This window comes from Furipterus horrens, unplaced genomic scaffold, assembly GCF_987537825.1.
Source record: "Furipterus horrens unplaced genomic scaffold, mFurHor1.1.pri manual_scaffold_32, whole genome shotgun sequence".
NCBI classification, from domain to species: domain Eukaryota; kingdom Metazoa; phylum Chordata; class Mammalia; order Chiroptera; family Furipteridae; genus Furipterus; species Furipterus horrens.
The window spans coordinates 804,613-822,936 of NW_028327202.1; the positions used below are offsets into that span (position 1 = coordinate 804,613).

Genomic DNA, 18,324 nt, shown 5'->3' on the forward strand with positions numbered 1-18,324 from the left:
TCAGGGATTTCAAAAGAAGCGGCAGACATTTTAGGCAGGCTGACTGTGCAGATTCAACTAAGACTGAGGCTGACTATGTGCATTTGACTGAGGCTGAGGCTGACTGTGCGGATTACAAAAGGACTAACTATACAGTTTACAAGGAGGCTGAGAATCCACGAGGTTCTGGATTAAAAGCTGGTGGACCCCATAACACCGACGAGGTCTCCCCAATTAGGATTGAACCATTGGCAGCTACTGGTAAAGCTGAACTGTGTTTGGAAAGTAGGGAAAGGGTTTCTCTGACTTTTCTAAAACTAGCCTGGTTTGGTAGGGGGGGAGGCAAGGATATGTGTTTATGGGTGTTTTAAAGAACATAAGACTTAACAACAGAAATTCGCAAATAACTAAATCTATATTTAGTTAAATCTGTTAAATAAACAATTCTTTTTCTTTTCACTAAACTCTGGTATTGAGAGTTATAATTTTGGCGGCGGGCAATCGGGCCCCTCACTAAAGAGCCCGTGGGTTTGTTTTCAATTGGAGCAGCCCAGGGGTTGTGTAACATTACCGTGAGGGAAGAAATGCAAATCAAACTTGGCAAACATCCAGTTAAGAGATGTAGTCAGTCCACTGGACAGCCGTGTCCTCTCGATCAGCATTTCACCAATAAGAGTAAGTCCAAGCCCTGGGCCGCTGCTGCAAGAGAGGCAAACAAGTCGTCCTTCTCAGCGCCGCTGGAAAGCCCGGGATATTCTCCAGGCGTTGGGCTCCTCGTAGCGATTGTACAAGGGTTCAAGACGCTGCTGCTTCTTCTGCTTGCTTAGCTTCATCAGGTCGGAGACCTTGAAGAAGGCCGGAGCCAACTCCGCGAGCCACCGGGGGTCGATGGTGGTGACCTCACGCATGTACTCCTTCGTGGTCAGCACCAGCTCATGGTACACCACCCATTCCGGCTGTCTGTTGAAGAGAGCGCTGGAAGGATGGATGTAGACCGCCTGCTGGTCGGTCAGTGTCCGGTAACCTTCCTGAGGGTCTTTCTTGGCAGCATTTCGGAAGAACCCACTGCAGATGGCCTTCCGCACTCGGACTGCGGACTTACCGCAGGAAACCACATCCAGCTTGTGTCTGTCCATTATGCCTAACATCTGCTTGCGAATGTCCTGGGCCCGCTGCAGAGAACGAGCCTGGATAAAGTTCTCATAGCACCATGGTTTGGAGAACTTGTTGTCCTTCCAAGAGTTGTACACGGCCAGCAGGGTGAGATGGTCTCCTTCCGTCTGGTGGAATTTGGCCTTCTTCTGATCGGCGAGGGCTTGTTTATCCTTGGGCCTGTAGAAGACGTTCTGCACAGACAGCATGGACACGATGGTCAGCATTTCCTTACTGCATCCCAGGTGCACAGACATGATCAGCATTTTGCACAGCATCGGTTCCAGAGGGAATTCTGCCATCCTGCGGCCCAGACGAGTAAGCAGACCCTCGTCATCCAGTGCCCCCAGCGTATACAGCTGCTCCATAGCGGTTATCAAGGTTTCCATTGGTGGGGCATCCATGAAGTCGAAGGACAGCAGGTCATCGATGCCCATGGCCTTGAGCGAGAGCACTGTGCTTGCTAAGTTGGTTCTCTGGATTTCCGGCACATTAGTGGTCAGCATTTCATCTCGGGAGGCACGTTCTGTGTACAGCCTGTAACACTTCCCTGGGCCTGTTCTCCCAGCTCTGCCAGCTCGTTGCTTTGCTTGAGCCTGAGAAATAGGAGTCACCACGAGCTGGTCAATTCCTGTCTTGGAATTGTAAACTTTCTGCTTCACAAATCCAGGGTCCACCACATAGTAGATGCCATCGATAGTCAACGATGTCTCTGCAATGTTGGTGGCAATCACGACCTTTCTGCTGCCGGGTGGAGCTGGGTCAAAGATTCGGGTCTGCATCTCACTGGGAAGAGCAGAATACACTGGGAGGATAATCAACTCAGGAACATCAGGTCCAAGGGATTTCATTCTTTCATACAGCATCTCGCAGGCCGTGTCGATCTCCTCCTGACCAGTCAGGAAGACTAGGATGTCACCTGGTGGTTCTGTTAAATGGATCTGCATGACAGTGATCAAGCTGGCATCCAAATAATCGGTCTCGGGTTCCTTTGTGTACAATATTTCCACTGTATATGTTCGACCGGGGATGGTAAAGATGGGAGCTTCATAGAAGTATTGAGAAAACTTCACTGCATCCAAGGTAGCTGAGGTGACAATCAGTTTCATGTGCTGCCGTCTCTGAACTGTCTTCTTCAACAACCCAAAGAGCACGTCAGTGTGGATCGTTCTCTCGTGCGCCTCATCCAACATGACGACTGCGTACTGAGTGAGGTCGGGGTCAATCAGGCACTCTCGAAGCAACATCCCATCTGTCATGTACTTAATGACCGTTTCAAGGCTGGTACAGTCCTCAAATCGAACGGTGTAGCCCACCTCTTCGCCTAAGCAACAACCAAACTCCTCTGACACTCTTTTGGCCACTGACATGGCTGCCACTCTTCTGGGCTGGGTACATCCAATCTTGCCCCTGGAAGTGTAGCCCGCCTCCACCAGGTACTGGGTGATCTGCGTTGTCTTCCCAGATCCTGTCTCTCCGATAACAATCAGGATCTGATTGTCATGGACAGCCTGAACCAGCTGCTCCTTCAGTTTGTAGATGGGCAGGCTCTCTCTCTGCTCAATGATTGACATCTGGGTCTTTTTTCCATAAGCAGCTTTGTTGCCCCCAAAGGCATGCTTCTTCCACTCAGGAATGTCATTGGGCATCATTCCAATACCCCTCATGTTGGCCGCAATCTGCCTGCCTCCCGCATCAGGCAGAGGATCAACCCAATGTTTGTTGAGTCCTGTGGGAATAGAATCCATCTCAGCTTCCCGCTGTGCCTGCTTGAGTTCCCGCCTTTCTTTGGCCAAAGCACTCTGCATCATAGCTGCTTGGGAGAGGGAGCCATCTGGGTTCTTAACGATTTTAATAGGGCTCATGTCCATGCTTTGCTTGGTGTACCCTCTCAGGAATGGAGGCTCTCCCTCAACCAGTTCGACCTCAAGGTCCTCATCTTCTTCATCATCCACTTTAGGAAGAATGCCAGTCTCTTCATCAAAGTCTGGAAACTCTTCTTTGGAAAGAACATTGGCAGCGACCATCTGTTTGATCTCCCACTTCTCTGGGTCAGAGATTCGGGTAAGGCGCTTGCGCTCCAATGAGTCATCCTCTACTTGAGGGGCACTGACAAGGGAGAGATGAGTGGGTCTGTCCGGATTCCTCATTGAGATCTCCTCATTGGCCTCCCCAACAAGATCTCGACTTCGATTTGGGTTTAGATCTTCTCCGGTCTCTTGATCCACATCCTTCATGCTTAGGCTGGTCTTGGCCCCGGTGGAGGACAACACTTTGACCTTGACTCTCTGGCCTTTGCTCACCACATTGGCCACATTAGCCATACGGCCTTCCCGCCGGAGCTCAGAGATGTGCACCAGGCCTTCCCAACGCTTCCTTAGTCCCTCCAGCTGCACAAAGCATCCAAACTGCATGATGCTGGTAACCTTGCCATTGTAAATGTCCCCAATGGCGAGCTCTTCTGGAGGAGGGCGGTCCACATGCTTATCCTGCCATCTGTCCACATTTCTCTCCCCATACCTGTTTCGGTCCTTCTGGTCCTTGGGGGGACTCTGACTTCTGCTCCTAGGCCGATATCTAGACTTCCCTTTATTCCTCTCCCGGGTCCTAGAACGTGATCGAGAGTGGGACCGGTGTTTCCGCTTGCGGTCTCTCTCACGGTCTCGTTCTCGCTCTTGTTCTCGGTCCCGGCTCCAGCTCCGCTTCTTCTTTGTCTTGTGTCTGTGCTCCGCATCTCTTTGCTTCTCCGTGCCAGCTGCACTGGGCATTAGAACCTCCAGCTCTTTCAGGACATTCACAGCAACTTTCACATCATCCTTATCCAGCAGGGTCCAAACAGAAGGGTTGTCTGGTTGACAAAGGACTGGGAAGATTTCCTTCAACTTTTCTTTTTCAGTTTTGGGTTTAACAACTGGATCTTTGCTAGCAGAAGGCTTTGCTGGAGGTCGCATGGTTTGTATGAGATGCAGCAAGTTACTAATAAGAGAATCCGTGAATTCTGCACCATTTTTGATCAGGGAAGCCTTAAAAGTACCAAAGGTGGTATTTTTCTCAGCAAGACTGATCACAAATTCAGCCAGATCCTTGTCGTTGATCCCCAAGTGATTGTCCAGCTCGGTGCAAACCTTCGACACTAAAGACAGATACTCGAGTTTGGCGAGTTCTTCGGCCGGGCCTGTCTCCGTCCCAGCTACGGCTCCCACCATGGCTATAGCTACAGCCGTCGCTACGGCTCTTCCCGACCCCCTACCCGCACCTGGTGGTGGTGGTGGTGTGAGAAACGCTCACAATAAAAACTGGGACACAGGACTTGAGCAGTAAAGCGAGGCCTCTATTCACGAGTCTGCAGAGCCGGGCGCACCCTCCCAGCCAGGAGAATGTGCGTGCCAAGTAGACAAAGGAAACTGGTTTTATAATCTTAGCTTCCCCACCCTGAAATTGCCCTGAAAGTGATTATTTTCCCCACCCTAAAATTGCCAACCTAAAGTGATTAGCTTCCCCACCCTAAAGTGAGAGCGATTAGCTTCCCCGCCCTAACGCAATTAGCTCCCCCTCCCCCTCCTTCTTCCACCTTTCTCCATTACTGGTTACTCCAGAATTACAATCTAACATGGTTAACTAAATGCCCCTATTGTGATTTGCAGATATGCCAGTGCTGTCAACTCCCTTCTCAGAGATCCTCTAATTACATTTGCCCTTAAGACCCTCTAATTACATCTTCCTTTTGTTACTAATGACTTTCTACCGGTTTGGGAGTCACTATGTCCTTGTCTCTTACAGTGGTATTTAGGGGTTAGGGGGGTGGTTAGTAGAAGGTCCACTGTGGGCCCTGTTGTGCCAGGTGAGAGGGAGGACAGGGACCACACCAGGAGAGCAGAGAGAGGAAACCAACTCTTGGCTACAATGTATTGAAAACTTCCCACCATCATGTGGCCGGAACCACACAGTTGGCATGCGTCATGGTGGCGCTATGCGTGTAATAGGCTCTTCCATGGTCCCCATTGGACAAATGCCCAAGCGGAGGTTTTGGGTCTTGGCTCTGCCTCTTTCTAGCTGTGTAGCCTAGAGGTCAGTGACCTACCCAGAGTCCCTGCTCCTCCACCGCCACCAACAACCCCAAAATCTGGGAGAGAAAGAAAGCAAAGCATTCTCCTTTCATGGACTAGAGACTTGTAGAACCTTAATGCCCAGTTCCAGCTCGCCCCACCCAAGTTATGGATTTGGGGATTTTCAGTGCCTCCTTTATGAGAACAATATACAAAGCTTTCCTGTGCACCCAGTGGCTCAGAGAGCCACAGGGGACAGGGACTCCTGAATGGCCAAATGGAGTCAACCACCAAGAGCTTTCTGCACTTGAATGAATGCCATTCGAATGCCTTAGAGTGAGGTCTTTTGGAATGACTCGCCCTGACCTTCCCTCCCGGTCCCAACCCTTCCCCCACACCCTAGTCAAACAGGGGATAAAGCCCAATCTGCTTATTATATTGGGCGGCGTGACATTTGTGAATGAGTGGAGACTGGTTGTGGGACAGTTGTGCCCCGCCCTCCCACATCCCTCTCTGGCCCAGGAGAGGGCCGGGGCGGTGGGAGACGGGCGGGGGAGGGGAGACTCGGATCCTGGGAGGATGGTCGGTTGGTCGCTGGCGGGCTGCTGCCTGCTGCTGAGGTGTTCCTTGCTGGGAGGGCGGAACTTAACGCACCCCAACCCCCTCCCCATTTCTGAAAAGGCCCGAGTCTGAGGCAAAAAAGGTTCTTTAGATTTTCCAGTAAAAGGGACCGGCCCGCCCATCCTCTCCTCCAACCCGAGCTTCCTGGGGAAATATCTCTACGGGAAGATTTTTTTCCTTTTTTTAACAGAAAAGAGCAGACGGGGCGGGTCAGACCAGCCCCCCCCAACCCCAAACCCCCGCCTACACCGATGACCCATTAATTTACCATCTTAGGCCCAGTTGCCATTTAGCTTGATTGTTTGCATAAACATCAAAGAGATTGATCGCGTAAGCCTTTTTAAAAAGAAACTGATTTTCTTATAGCATGCACCGCCCCCCCGCTTTACCATCTAGGCCCTAGGCCCCTTATTCTACTCCCCCGCCCCCTCCACCCCAAAACAGGCCTTGGTCAACCCACTGTGCTGGAACGTTACAGGGCCACTGAGTGGGGATGTGAGAAACGCTCACAATAAAAACTGGGACACAGGACTTGAGCAGTAAATCGAGGCCTTTGTTCACGAGTCTGCAGAGCCGGGTGCACCCTCACAGCCAGGAGAATGTGTGCGACAAGTAGACAAAGGAACCTGGTTTTATAGCTTTGGCTTCCTCACCCTGAAATTGCCACACTAAAGTGATTATTTTCTCCACCCTAAAATTGCCACCCTAAAGTGAGAGTAATTAGGTTTCCCACCCTAACGCAACTAGCACCCCCCCGCCCCCCCACCGCTCCTTTTTCCCCCAGTCTCTTCATGACTGGAAACTCCGGAGTTACAATCTAACGTGTTCATTTAAATGCCCCATTGTGATTTGTAGATATGCTAATGATGTCAACTTCCTTCTCCGAGATCCTTTAATGGCATTTGTCCTTAAGACCCTTTAATTACATTTGCCCTTTGTTACTAATGACTTTTTACTGGTTTGGGAGTCACTATGACCTTGTTTCTTACAGGGAGAAACCTAGAAATGCCTCACCATTGCCTATGAAAGTACACTCCACGAGATCTGAGCGCCGTTGCTATTTTTCTGAAGCTCCTCTTGGCCACTTGCTGAGACACACCGCCGCCAAAAATGCCTCGAATTGTGACTAAGGGGGGGCATGTGGAGGAATACCGAGGATGAAATTCTGAAAGCAGCAGTTGTGAAATATGGGGAAAGTCAGCTGCCTAGGATTGCTTCATTACTGCCTAGGGAATCGGCAAGGCAGTGCAAAGCCAGATGGTGTGAGCGGCTGGATCCAAGCGTTAAGAAAACAGAATGGGGCGAGACGCAGGCGGCCTGGAGCATGGCGGGTACGGGTCTGGTGGCTGGAGAGGTGGTGGTGGATGCGCTGCCGTATTTTGACCAAGGTTACGAGGCGCCTGGTGTGCGAGAAGCGGCTGCGGCGCTGGTGGAGGAGGAAACTCGCAGGTACCGACCCACTAAGAACTACCTGAGCTCCCTGACAGCGCCGGATTATTCCGCTTTTGAGACCGACATAATGAGAAATGAGTTTGAAAGACTGGCTGCCCGACAACCAATTGAATTGCTCAGCATGAAACGATATGAACTCCCAGCTCCTTCTTCAGGTCAGAAAAATGACATCACTGCCTGGCAAGCGTGTGTAAACAATTCTATGGCCCAGTTAGAGCACCAAGCGGTTCGAATCGAGAATCTGGAGCTAATGTCGCAGCACGGGTGCAACGCCTGGAAAGCGTACAATGAAAATCTAGTTCATGTGATTGAACGGGCACAGAAAGAGCTCCAGAAGTTAAGGAAACATATTCAAGATTTAAACTGGCAGCGGAAGAACATGCAACTCACAGCTGGATCTAAGTTAAGGGAAATGGAGTCAAATTGGGTGTCCCTGGTCAGTAAGAATTATGAGATTGAAAGGACTATTGTGCAGTTAGAAAATGAAGTCTTTCAAATGAAGCAGCAGCACGGAGAGGCCAACAAAGAAAACATCCGACAGGACTTCTGAAGAGACTGACGAATTCGGTTGATAGAAAGGAAGGCAGGTTGGGCTTTTACAGAAGCTCAGACTGGTCTGTGAAGGACAACATCTTACGGAAATCGTCAGTGGCGTTTAGAAACCGTACAAAGGGGACCGTTATATTCTCTTTGTACATTAGCAAAATACAAAATTTCAAGTTGGTATATTTTTGCCATTAAAAAAATCTCGAGACTTTCAAAATAATACAACTTTAGAATACTGTATCATAGAATTAATTTTGAGTCACTTGGACCATATTTTGTATTCAAGAGATCTTTGTTGAAAATCTTCAACATGTACAAGAAGTTGGAAACTTTGGGTTTATATATTTTTCAAATAAAGATAGTTCTACACAAATTCTTGATGACCAGTCAAGACTTAAGAAAAAAAAAAAAAAAAGAAAAGAAAACAGAATGGTCCAGAGAAGAAGAGGAAAGACTCTTGCATTTGGCCAAGAGGAAGCGAGACTTCTGTTACAGAGCCCCTGGGCTGCTCCAATTGAAAACAAACCCACGGGCCCTTTAGTTAGGGGTCCGATTGCCCGCCGCCAAAATTATAACTCTGAGTATTACAGTTGAGTGAAAAGAAAATTGTTTATTTAACAGGTACACATATCCTTGCCTTCCGTCTACCAAACCTAGCCAGTTTTGCGGGGGGAGGGGTCGGAAACACCGTTTCCCTCCTCCTTAGGCACAGTTCATCTTTACCAGCAGCCGCCAGTCACTCCATCTGATTGGGGAGGTCCTTTCTGTGCTGTGGTGCCCTCCAGCTCTCAATGTAGGGCCACCTGGATTCTCAGCCTCCTTGCAAACCGTTCTTCTTTCTGTGAGCCACGTGGAAAGCACACAGAGCCTACGTGGGGTTCTGCCAATGGTCAGAACTATTGTCAACACCCACTGCGTCAGAGGACGCACTCAGGGATATATAGGCAGCTGCGAACACTGTAGGGCGGGGGGTGGGGGTGGGGGCACGCTCTGGGGCTGTCTCCCTCGCTGGTGAGTGTTCGCAGAGGTGCTCTGGAGAAGGAGAGGAGATCCACGTGGCTCACAGAAAGAAGAACGGTTTGCAAGGAGGCTGAGAATCCAGGTGGCCCTACATTGAGAGCTGGAGGGCACCACAGCACAGAAAGGACCTCCCCAATCAGATGGAGTGACTGGCGGCTGCTGGTAAAGATGAACTGTGCCTAAGGAGGAGGGAAACGGTGTTTCCGTCCCCTCCCCCCGCAAAACTGGCTAGGTTTGGTAGACGGAAGGCAAGGATATGTGTACCTGTTAAATAAACAATTTTCTTTTCACTCAACTGTAATACTCAGAGTTATAATTTTGGCGGCGGGCAATCGGACCCCTAACTGAAGGGCCCGTGGGTTTGTTTTCAATTGGAGCAGCCCAGGGGCTCTGTAACAGAAGTCTCGCTTCCTCTTGGCCAAATGCAAGAGTCTTTCCTCTTCTTCTCTGGACCATTCTGTTATTTTTTTTTTTTTTTTCTTAAGTCTTGACTGGTCATCAAGAATTTGTGTAGAACTATCTTTATTTGAAAAATATATAAACCCAAAGTTTCCAACTTCTTGTACATGTTGAAGATTTTCAACAAAGATCTCTTGAATACAAAATATGGTCCAAGTGACTCAAAATTAATTCTATGATACAGTATTCTAAAGTTGTATTATTTTGAAAGTCTCGAGATTTTTTTAATGGCAAAAATATACCAACTTGAAATTTTGTATTTTGCTAATGTACAAAGAGAATATAACGGTCCCCTTTGTACGGTTTCTAAACGCCACTGACGATTTCCGTAAGATGTTGTCCTTCACAGACCAGTCTGAGCTTCTGTAAAAGCCCAACCTGCCTTCCTTTCTATCAACCGAATTCGTCAGTCTCTTCAGAAGTCCTGTCGGATGTTTTCTTTGTTGGCCTCTCCGTGCTGCTGCTTCATTTGAAAGACTTCATTTTCTAACTGCACAATAGTCCTTTCAATCTCATAATTCTTACTGACCAGGGACACCCAATTTGACTCCATTTCCCTTAACTTAGATCCAGCTGTGAGTTGCATGTTCTTCCGCTGCCAGTTTAAATCTTGAATATGTTTCCTTAACTTCTGGAGCTCTTTCTGTGCCCGTTCAATCACATGAACTAGATTTTCATTGTACGCTTTCCAGGCGTTGCACCCGTGCTGCGACATTAGCTCCAGATTCTCGATTCGAACCGCTTGGTGCTCTAACTGGGCCATAGAATTGTTTACACACGCTTGCCAGGCAGTGATGTCATTTTTCTGACCTGAAGAAGGAGCTGGGAGTTCATATCGTTTCATGCTGAGCAATTCAATTGGTTGTCGGGCAGCCAGTCTTTCAAACTCATTTCTCATTATGTCGGTCTCAAAAGCGGAATAATCCGGCGCTGTCAGGGAGCTCAGGTAGTTCTTAGTGGGTCGGTACCTGCGAGTTTCCTCCTCCACCAGCGCCGCAGCCGCTTCTCGCACACCAGGCGCCTCGTAACCTTGGTCAAAATACGGCAGCGCATCCACCACCACCTCTCCAGCCACCAGACCCGTACCCGCCATGCTCCAGGCCGCCTGCGTCTCGCCCCATTCTGTTTTCTTAACGCTTGGATCCAGCCGCTCACACCATCTGGCTTTGCACTGCCTTGCCGATTCCCTAGGCAGTAATGAAGCAATCCTAGGCAGCTGACTTTCCCCATATTTCACAACTGCTGCTTTCAGAATTTCATCCTCGGTATTCCTCCACATGCCCCCCCTTAGTCACAATTCGAGGCATTTTTGGCGGCGGTGTGTCTCAGCAAGTGGCCAAGAGGAGCTTCAGAAAAATAGCAACGGCGCTCAGATCTCGTGGAGTGTACTTTCATAGGCAATGGTGAGGCATTTCTAGGTTTCTCCCTGTAAGAAACAAGGTCATAGTGACTCCCAAACCAGTAAAAAGTCATTAGTAACAAAGGGCAAATGTAATTAAAGGGTCTTAAGGACAAATGCCATTAAAGGATCTCGGAGAAGGAAGTTGACATCATTAGCATATCTACAAATCACAATGGGGCATTTAAATGAACACGTTAGATTGTAACTCCGGAGTTTCCAGTCATGAAGAGACTGGGGGAAAAAGGAGCGGTGGGGGGGCGGGGGGGTGCTAGTTGCGTTAGGGTGGGAAACCTAATTACTCTCACTTTAGGGTGGCAATTTTAGGGTGGAGAAAATAATCACTTTAGTGTGGCAATTTCAGGGTGAGGAAGCCAAAGCTATAAAACCAGGTTCCTTTGTCTACTTGTCGCACACATTCTCCTGGCTGTGAGGGTGCACCCGGCTCTGCAGACTCGTGAACAAAGGCCTCGATTTACTGCTCAAGTCCTGTGTCCCAGTTTTTATTGTGAGCGTTTCTCACATCCCCACTCAGTGGCCCTGTAACGTTCCAGCACAGTGGGTTGACCAAGGCCTGTTTTGGGGTGGAGGGGGCGGGGGAGTAGAATAAGGGGCCTAGGGCCTAGATGGTAAAGCGGGGGGGCGGTGCATGCTATAAGAAAATCAGTTTCTTTTTAAAAAGGCTTACGCGATCAATCTCTTTGATGTTTATGCAAACAATCAAGCTAAATGGCAACTGGGCCTAAGATGGTAAATTAATGGGTCATCGGTGTAGGCGGGGGTTTGGGGTTGGGGGGGGCTGGTCTGACCCGCCCCGTCTGCTCTTTTCTGTTAAAAAAAGGAAAAAAATCTTCCCGTAGAGATATTTCCCCAGGAAGCTCGGGTTGGAGGAGAGGATGGGCGGGCCGGTCCCTTTTACTGGAAAATCTAAAGAACCTTTTTTGCCTCAGACTCGGGCCTTTTCAGAAATGGGGAGGGGGTTGGGGTGCGTTAAGTTCCGCCCTCCCAGCAAGGAACACCTCAGCAGCAGGCAGCAGCCCGCCAGCGACCAACCGACCATCCTCCCAGGATCCGAGTCTCCCCTCCCCCGCCCGTCTCCCACCGCCCCGGCCCTCTCCTGGGCCAGAGAGGGATGTGGGAGGGCGGGGCACAACTGTCCCACAACCAGTCTCCACTCATTCACAAATGTCACGCCGCCCAATATAATAAGCAGATTGGGCTTTATCCCCTGTTTGACTAGGGTGTGGGGGAAGGGTTGGGACCGGGAGGGAAGGTCAGGGCGAGTCATTCCAAAAGACCTCACTCTAAGGCATTCGAATGGCATTCATTCAAGTGCAGAAAGCTCTTGGTGGTTGACTCCATTTGGCCATTCAGGAGTCCCTGTCCCCTGTGGCTCTCTGAGCCACTGGGTGCACAGGAAAGCTTTGTATATTGTTCTCATAAAGGAGGCACTGAAAATCCCCAAATCCATAACTTGGGTGGGGCGAGCTGGAACTGGGCATTAAGGTTCTACAAGTCTCTAGTCCATGAAAGGAGAATGCTTTGCTTTCTTTCTCTCCCAGATTTTGGGGTTGTTGGTGGCGGTGGAGGAGCAGGGACTCTGGGTAGGTCACTGACCTCTAGGCTACACAGCTAGAAAGAGGCAGAGCCAAGACCCAAAACCTCCGCTTGGGCATTTGTCCAATGGGGACCATGGAAGAGCCTATTACACGCATAGCGCCACCATGACGCATGCCAACTGTGTGGTTCCGGCCACATGATGGTGGGAAGTTTTCAATACATTGTAGCCAAGAGTTGGTTTCCTCTCTCTGCTCTCCTGGTGTGGTCCCTGTCCTCCCTCTCACCTGGCACAACAGGGCCCACAGTGGACCTTCTACTAACCACCCCCCTAACCCCTAAATACCACTGTAAGAGACAAGGACATAGTGACTCCCAAACCGGTAGAAAGTCATTAGTAACAAAAGGAAGATGTAATTAGAGGGTCTTAAGGGCAAATGTAATTAGAGGATCTCTGAGAAGGGAGTTGACAGCACTGGCATATCTGCAAATCACAATAGGGGCATTTAGTTAACCATGTTAGATTGTAATTCTGGAGTAACCAGTAATGGAGAAAGGTGGAAGAAGGAGGGGGAGGGGGAGCTAATTGCGTTAGGGCGGGGAAGCTAATCGCTCTCACTTTAGGGTGGGGAAGCTAATCACTTTAGGTTGGCAATTTTAGGGTGGGGAAAATAATCACTTTCAGGGCAATTTCAGGGTGGGGAAGCTAAGATTATAAAACCAGTTTCCTTTGTCTACTTGGCACGCACATTCTCCTGGCTGGGAGGGTGCGCCCGGCTCTGCAGACTCGTGAATAGAGGCCTCGCTTTACTGCTCAAGTCCTGTGTCCCAGTTTTTATTGTGAGCGTTTCTCACACCACCACCACCACCAGGTGCGGGTAGGGGGTCGGGAAGAGCCGTAGCGACGGCTGTAGCTATAGCCATGGTGGGAGCCGTAGCTGGGACGGAGACAGGCCCGGCCGAAGAACTCGCCAAACTCGAGTATCTGTCTTTAGTGTCGAAGGTTTGCACCGAGCTGGACAATCACTTGGGGATCAACGACAAGGATCTGGCTGAATTTGTGATCAGTCTTGCTGAGAAAAATACCACCTTTGGTACTTTTAAGGCTTCCCTGATCAAAAATGGTGCAGAATTCACGGATTCTCTTATTAGTAACTTGCTGCATCTCATACAAACCATGCGACCTCCAGCAAAGCCTTCTGCTAGCAAAGATCCAGTTGTTAAACCCAAAACTGAAAAAGAAAAGTTGAAGGAAATCTTCCCAGTCCTTTGTCAACCAGACAACCCTTCTGTTTGGACCCTGCTGGATAAGGATGATGTGAAAGTTGCTGTGAATGTCCTGAAAGAGCTGGAGGTTCTAATGCCCAGTGCAGCTGGCACGGAGAAGCAAAGAGATGCGGAGCACAGACACAAGACAAAGAAGAAGCGGAGCTGGAGCCGGGACCGAGAACAAGAGCGAGAACGAGACCGTGAGAGAGACCGCAAGCGGAAACACCGGTCCCACTCTCGATCACGTTCTAGGACCCGGGAGAGGAATAAAGGGAAGTCTAGATATCGGCCTAGGAGCAGAAGTCAGAGTCCCCCCAAGGACCAGAAGGACCGAAACAGGTATGGGGAGAGAAATGTGGACAGATGGCAGGATAAGCATGTGGACCGCCCTCCTCCAGAAGAGCTCGCCATTGGGGACATTTACAATGGCAAGGTTACCAGCATCATGCAGTTTGGATGCTTTGTGCAGCTGGAGGGACTAAGGAAGCGTTGGGAAGGCCTGGTGCACATCTCTGAGCTCCGGCGGGAAGGCCGTATGGCTAATGTGGCCAATGTGGTGAGCAAAGGCCAGAGAGTCAAGGTCAAAGTGTTGTCCTCCACCGGGGCCAAGACCAGCCTAAGCATGAAGGATGTGGATCAAGAGACCGGAGAAGATCTAAACCCAAATCGAAGTCGAGATCTTGTTGGGGAGGCCAATGAGGAGATCTCAATGAGGAATCCGGACAGACCCACTCATCTCTCCCTTGTCAGTGCCCCTCAAGTAGAGGATGACTCATTGGAGCGCAAGCGCCTTACCCGAATCTCTGACCCAGAGAAGTGGGAGATCAAACAGATGGTCGCTGCCAATGTTCTTTCCAAAGAAGAGTTTCCAGACTTTGATGAAGAGACTGGCATTCTTCCTAAAGTGGATGATGAAGAAGATGAGGACCTTGAGGTCGAACTGGTTGAGGGAGAGCCTCCATTCCTGAGAGGGTACACCAAGCAAAGCATGGACATGAGCCCTATTAAAATCGTTAAGAACCCAGATGGCTCCCTCTCCCAAGCAGCTATGATGCAGAGTGCTTTGGCCAAAGAAAGGCGGGAACTCAAGCAGGCACAGCGGGAAGCTGAGATGGATTCTATTCCCACAGGACTCAACAAACATTGGGTTGATCCTCTGCCTGATGCGGGAGGCAGGCAGATTGCGGCCAACATGAGGGGTATTGGAATGATGCCCAATGACATTCCTGAGTGGAAGAAGCATGCCTTTGGGGGCAACAAAGCTGCTTATGGAAAAAAGACCCAGATGTCAATCATTGAGCAGAGAGAGAGCCTGCCCATCTACAAACTGAAGGAGCAGCTGGTTCAGGCTGTCCATGACAATCAGATCCTGATTGTTATCGGAGAGACAGGATCTGGGAAGACAACGCAGATCACCCAGTACCTGGTGGAGGCGGGCTACACTTCCAGGGGCAAGATTGGATGTACCCAGCCCAGAAGAGTGGCAGCCATGTCAGTGGCCAAAAGAGTGTCAGAGGAGTTTGGTTGTTGCTTAGGCCAAGAGGTGGGCTACACCGTTCGATTTGAGGACTGTACCAGCCTTGAAACGGTCATTAAGTACATGACAGATGGGATGTTGCTTCGAGAGTGCCTGATTGACCCCGACCTCACTCAGTACGCAGTCGTCATGTTGGATGAGGCGCACGAGAGAACGATCCACACTGACGTGCTCTTTGGGTTGTTGAAGAAGACAGTTCAGAGACGGCAGCACATGAAACTGATTGTCACCTCAGCTACCTTGGATGCAGTGAAGTTTTCTCAATACTTCTATGAAGCTCCCATCTTTACCATCCCCGGTCGAACATATACAGTGGAAATATTGTACACAAAGGAACCCGAGACCGATTATTTGGATGCCAGCTTGATCACTGTCATGCAGATCCATTTAACAGAACCACCAGGTGACATCCTAGTCTTCCTGACTGGTCAGGAGGAGATCGACACGGCCTGCGAGATGCTGTATGAAAGAATGAAATCCCTTGGACCTGATGTTCCTGAGTTGATTATCCTCCCAGTGTATTCTGCTCTTCCCAGTGAGATGCAGACCCGAATCTTTGACCCAGCTCCACCCGGCAGCAGAAAGGTCGTGATTGCCACCAACATTGCAGAGACATCGTTGACTATCGATGGCATCTACTATGTGGTGGACCCTGGATTTGTGAAGCAGAAAGTTTACAATTCCAAGACAGGAATTGACCAGCTCGTGGTGACTCCTATTTCTCAGGCTCAAGCAAAGCAACGAGCTGGCAGAGCTGGGAGAACAGGCCCAGGGAAGTGTTACAGGCTGTACACAGAACGTGCCTCCCGAGATGAAATGCTGACCACTAATGTGCCGGAAATCCAGAGAACCAACTTAGCAAGCACAGTGCTCTCGCTCAAGGCCATGGGCATCGATGACCTGCTGTCCTTCGACTTCATGGATGCCCCACCAATGGAAACCTTGATAACCGCTATGGAGCAGCTGTATACGCTGGGGGCACTGGATGACGAGGGTCTGCTTACTCGTCTGGGCCGCAGGATGGCAGAATTCCCTCTGGAACCGATGCTGTGCAAAATGCTGATCATGTCTGTGCACCTGGGATGCAGTAAGGAAATGCTGACCATCGTGTCCATGCTGTCTGTGCAGAACGTCTTCTACAGGCCCAAGGATAAACAAGCCCTCGCCGACCAGAAGAAGGCCAAATTCCACCAGACGGAAGGAGACCATCTCACCCTGCTGGCCGTGTACAACTCTTGGAAGGACAACAAGTTCTCCAAACCATGGTGCTATGAGAACTTTATCCAGGCTCGTTCTCTGCAGCGGGCCCAGGACATTCGCAAGCAGATGTTAGGCATAATGGACAGACACAAGCTGGATGTGGTTTCCTGCGGTAAGTCCGCAGTCCGAGTGCGGAAGGCCATCTGCAGTGGGTTCTTCCGAAATGCTGCCAAGAAAGACCCTCAGGAAGGTTACCGGACACTGACCGACCAGCAGGCGGTCTACATCCATCCTTCCAGCGCTCTCTTCAACAGACAGCCGGAATGGGTGGTGTACCATGAGCTGGTGCTGACCACGAAGGAGTACATGCGTGAGGTCACCACCATCGACCCCCGGTGGCTCGCGGAGTTGGCTCCGGCCTTCTTCAAGGTCTCCGACCTGATGAAGCTAAGCAAGCAGAAGAAGCAGCAGCGTCTTGAACCCTTGTACAATCGCTACGAGGAGCCCAACGCCTGGAGAATATCCCGGGCTTTCCAGCGGCGCTGAGGAGGACGACTTGTTTGCCTCTCTTGCAGCAGCGGCCCAGGGCTTGGACTTACTCTTATTGGTGAAATGCTGATCGAGAGGACACGGCTGTCCAGTGGACTGACTACATCTCTTAACTGGATGTTTGCCAAGTTTGATTTGCATTTCTTCCCTCACGGTAATGTTACACAACCCCTGGGCTGCTCCAATTGAAAACAAACCCACGGGCTCTTTAGTTAGGGGCCCGATTGCCCGCCGCCAAAATTATAACTCTCAATACCAGAGTTTAGTGAAAAGAAAAAGAATTGTTTATTTAACAGATTTAACTAAATATAGATTTAGTTATTTGCGAATTTCTGTTGTTAAGTCTTATGTTCTTTAAAACACCCATAAACACATATCCTTGCCTCCCCCCCTACCAAACCAGGCTAGTTTTAGAAAAGTCAGAGAAACCCTTTCCCTACTTTCCAAACACAGTTCAGCTTTACCAGTAGCTGCCAATGGTTCAATCCTAATTGGGGAGACCTCGTCGGTGTTATGGGGTCCACCAGCTTTTAATCCAGAACCTCGTGGATTCTCAGCCTCCTTGTAAACTGTATAGTTAGTCCTTTTGTAATCCGCACAGTCAGCCTCAGCCTCAGTCAAATGCACATAGTCAGTCTCAGTCTTAGTTAAATCTGCACAGTCAGCCTGCCTAAAATGTCTGCCGCTTCTTTTGAAATCCCTGACTACATCCTCTGATGCAGTGGGTGCGGTAACCAGTTCTGACCATTCACAGAACCTCACGCAGGCTCTGTGTGCTTTCTCTGTACCGTCCCCTGGTCCAAGTCCCCTCCCATCTACCTGAGGCTTTGGATGCATTAAAGCCATCTTGCATAAAAAAAGACACTAGCCACCAGCCTCAGCCATGTGGAGGCATTCTAAAAGCTGCTTCCTTTTCCCCATCCCCCAGCCGCAAACTCTGGGGTTTTTTGGAATACCCCTGTTTCTGTAACAGTAACATTGAAACAGGGATTTATGCCTGGGTTGACCAGGGCCTTCAGGCCCCATTACCCCAAGTCACTGGGGATGGCTGGGGCTTGCAGCCAACCCAGGGATGCACTGCATCATCTCCAAGGAAAGGACAACTTGTGCAGCACTGGGATGGGAAATGGGGGCGTCAGGAGCATCTGACACCTGGACTGACAGATGGACACGGTGAGGACCCCGGTACTCTGTGGGGGAGGGTGCCATGAAGCTCATAGAAAATGTTGGCCCCCACTTTCTCCTCCTGTTCAACCCTTGTATTTTGTATTGACCTCCTGGAAATGCTCATTTTCTTAAGGAAACAACAACAAAAAAAGATTTTATTTACTTATTTTCGGGGGGGGGGGGGACATCCACATGTGGTTGCCTCTCACACACCCTCAAGCAAGGACCCAGCCTGCAACACAGGCATGCACCCTGACCAGAAACCGGGGAACCAAACCATGACCCCTTGGATCACAGGTCAGTGCTCAATCCACTGAGCCACCCCAGCCAGGGCAAGCATAGTATTATTAAACAGAACACTGTACATGACT

General features: G+C 49.9%; 2 pseudogenes; one reads left to right on the forward strand and one right to left on the reverse strand.

Moving 5' to 3' along the window:
* Nucleotides 1-707: 707 nt before the first annotated feature.
* LOC149990055 (ATP-dependent RNA helicase DHX8 pseudogene) lies at nt 708-4,331 on the reverse strand (annotated as a pseudogene).
* Nucleotides 4,332-13,164: 8,833 nt separating this feature from the next.
* LOC149990056 (ATP-dependent RNA helicase DHX8 pseudogene) lies at nt 13,165-16,783 on the forward strand (annotated as a pseudogene).
* Nucleotides 16,784-18,324: the final 1,541 nt, after the last annotated feature.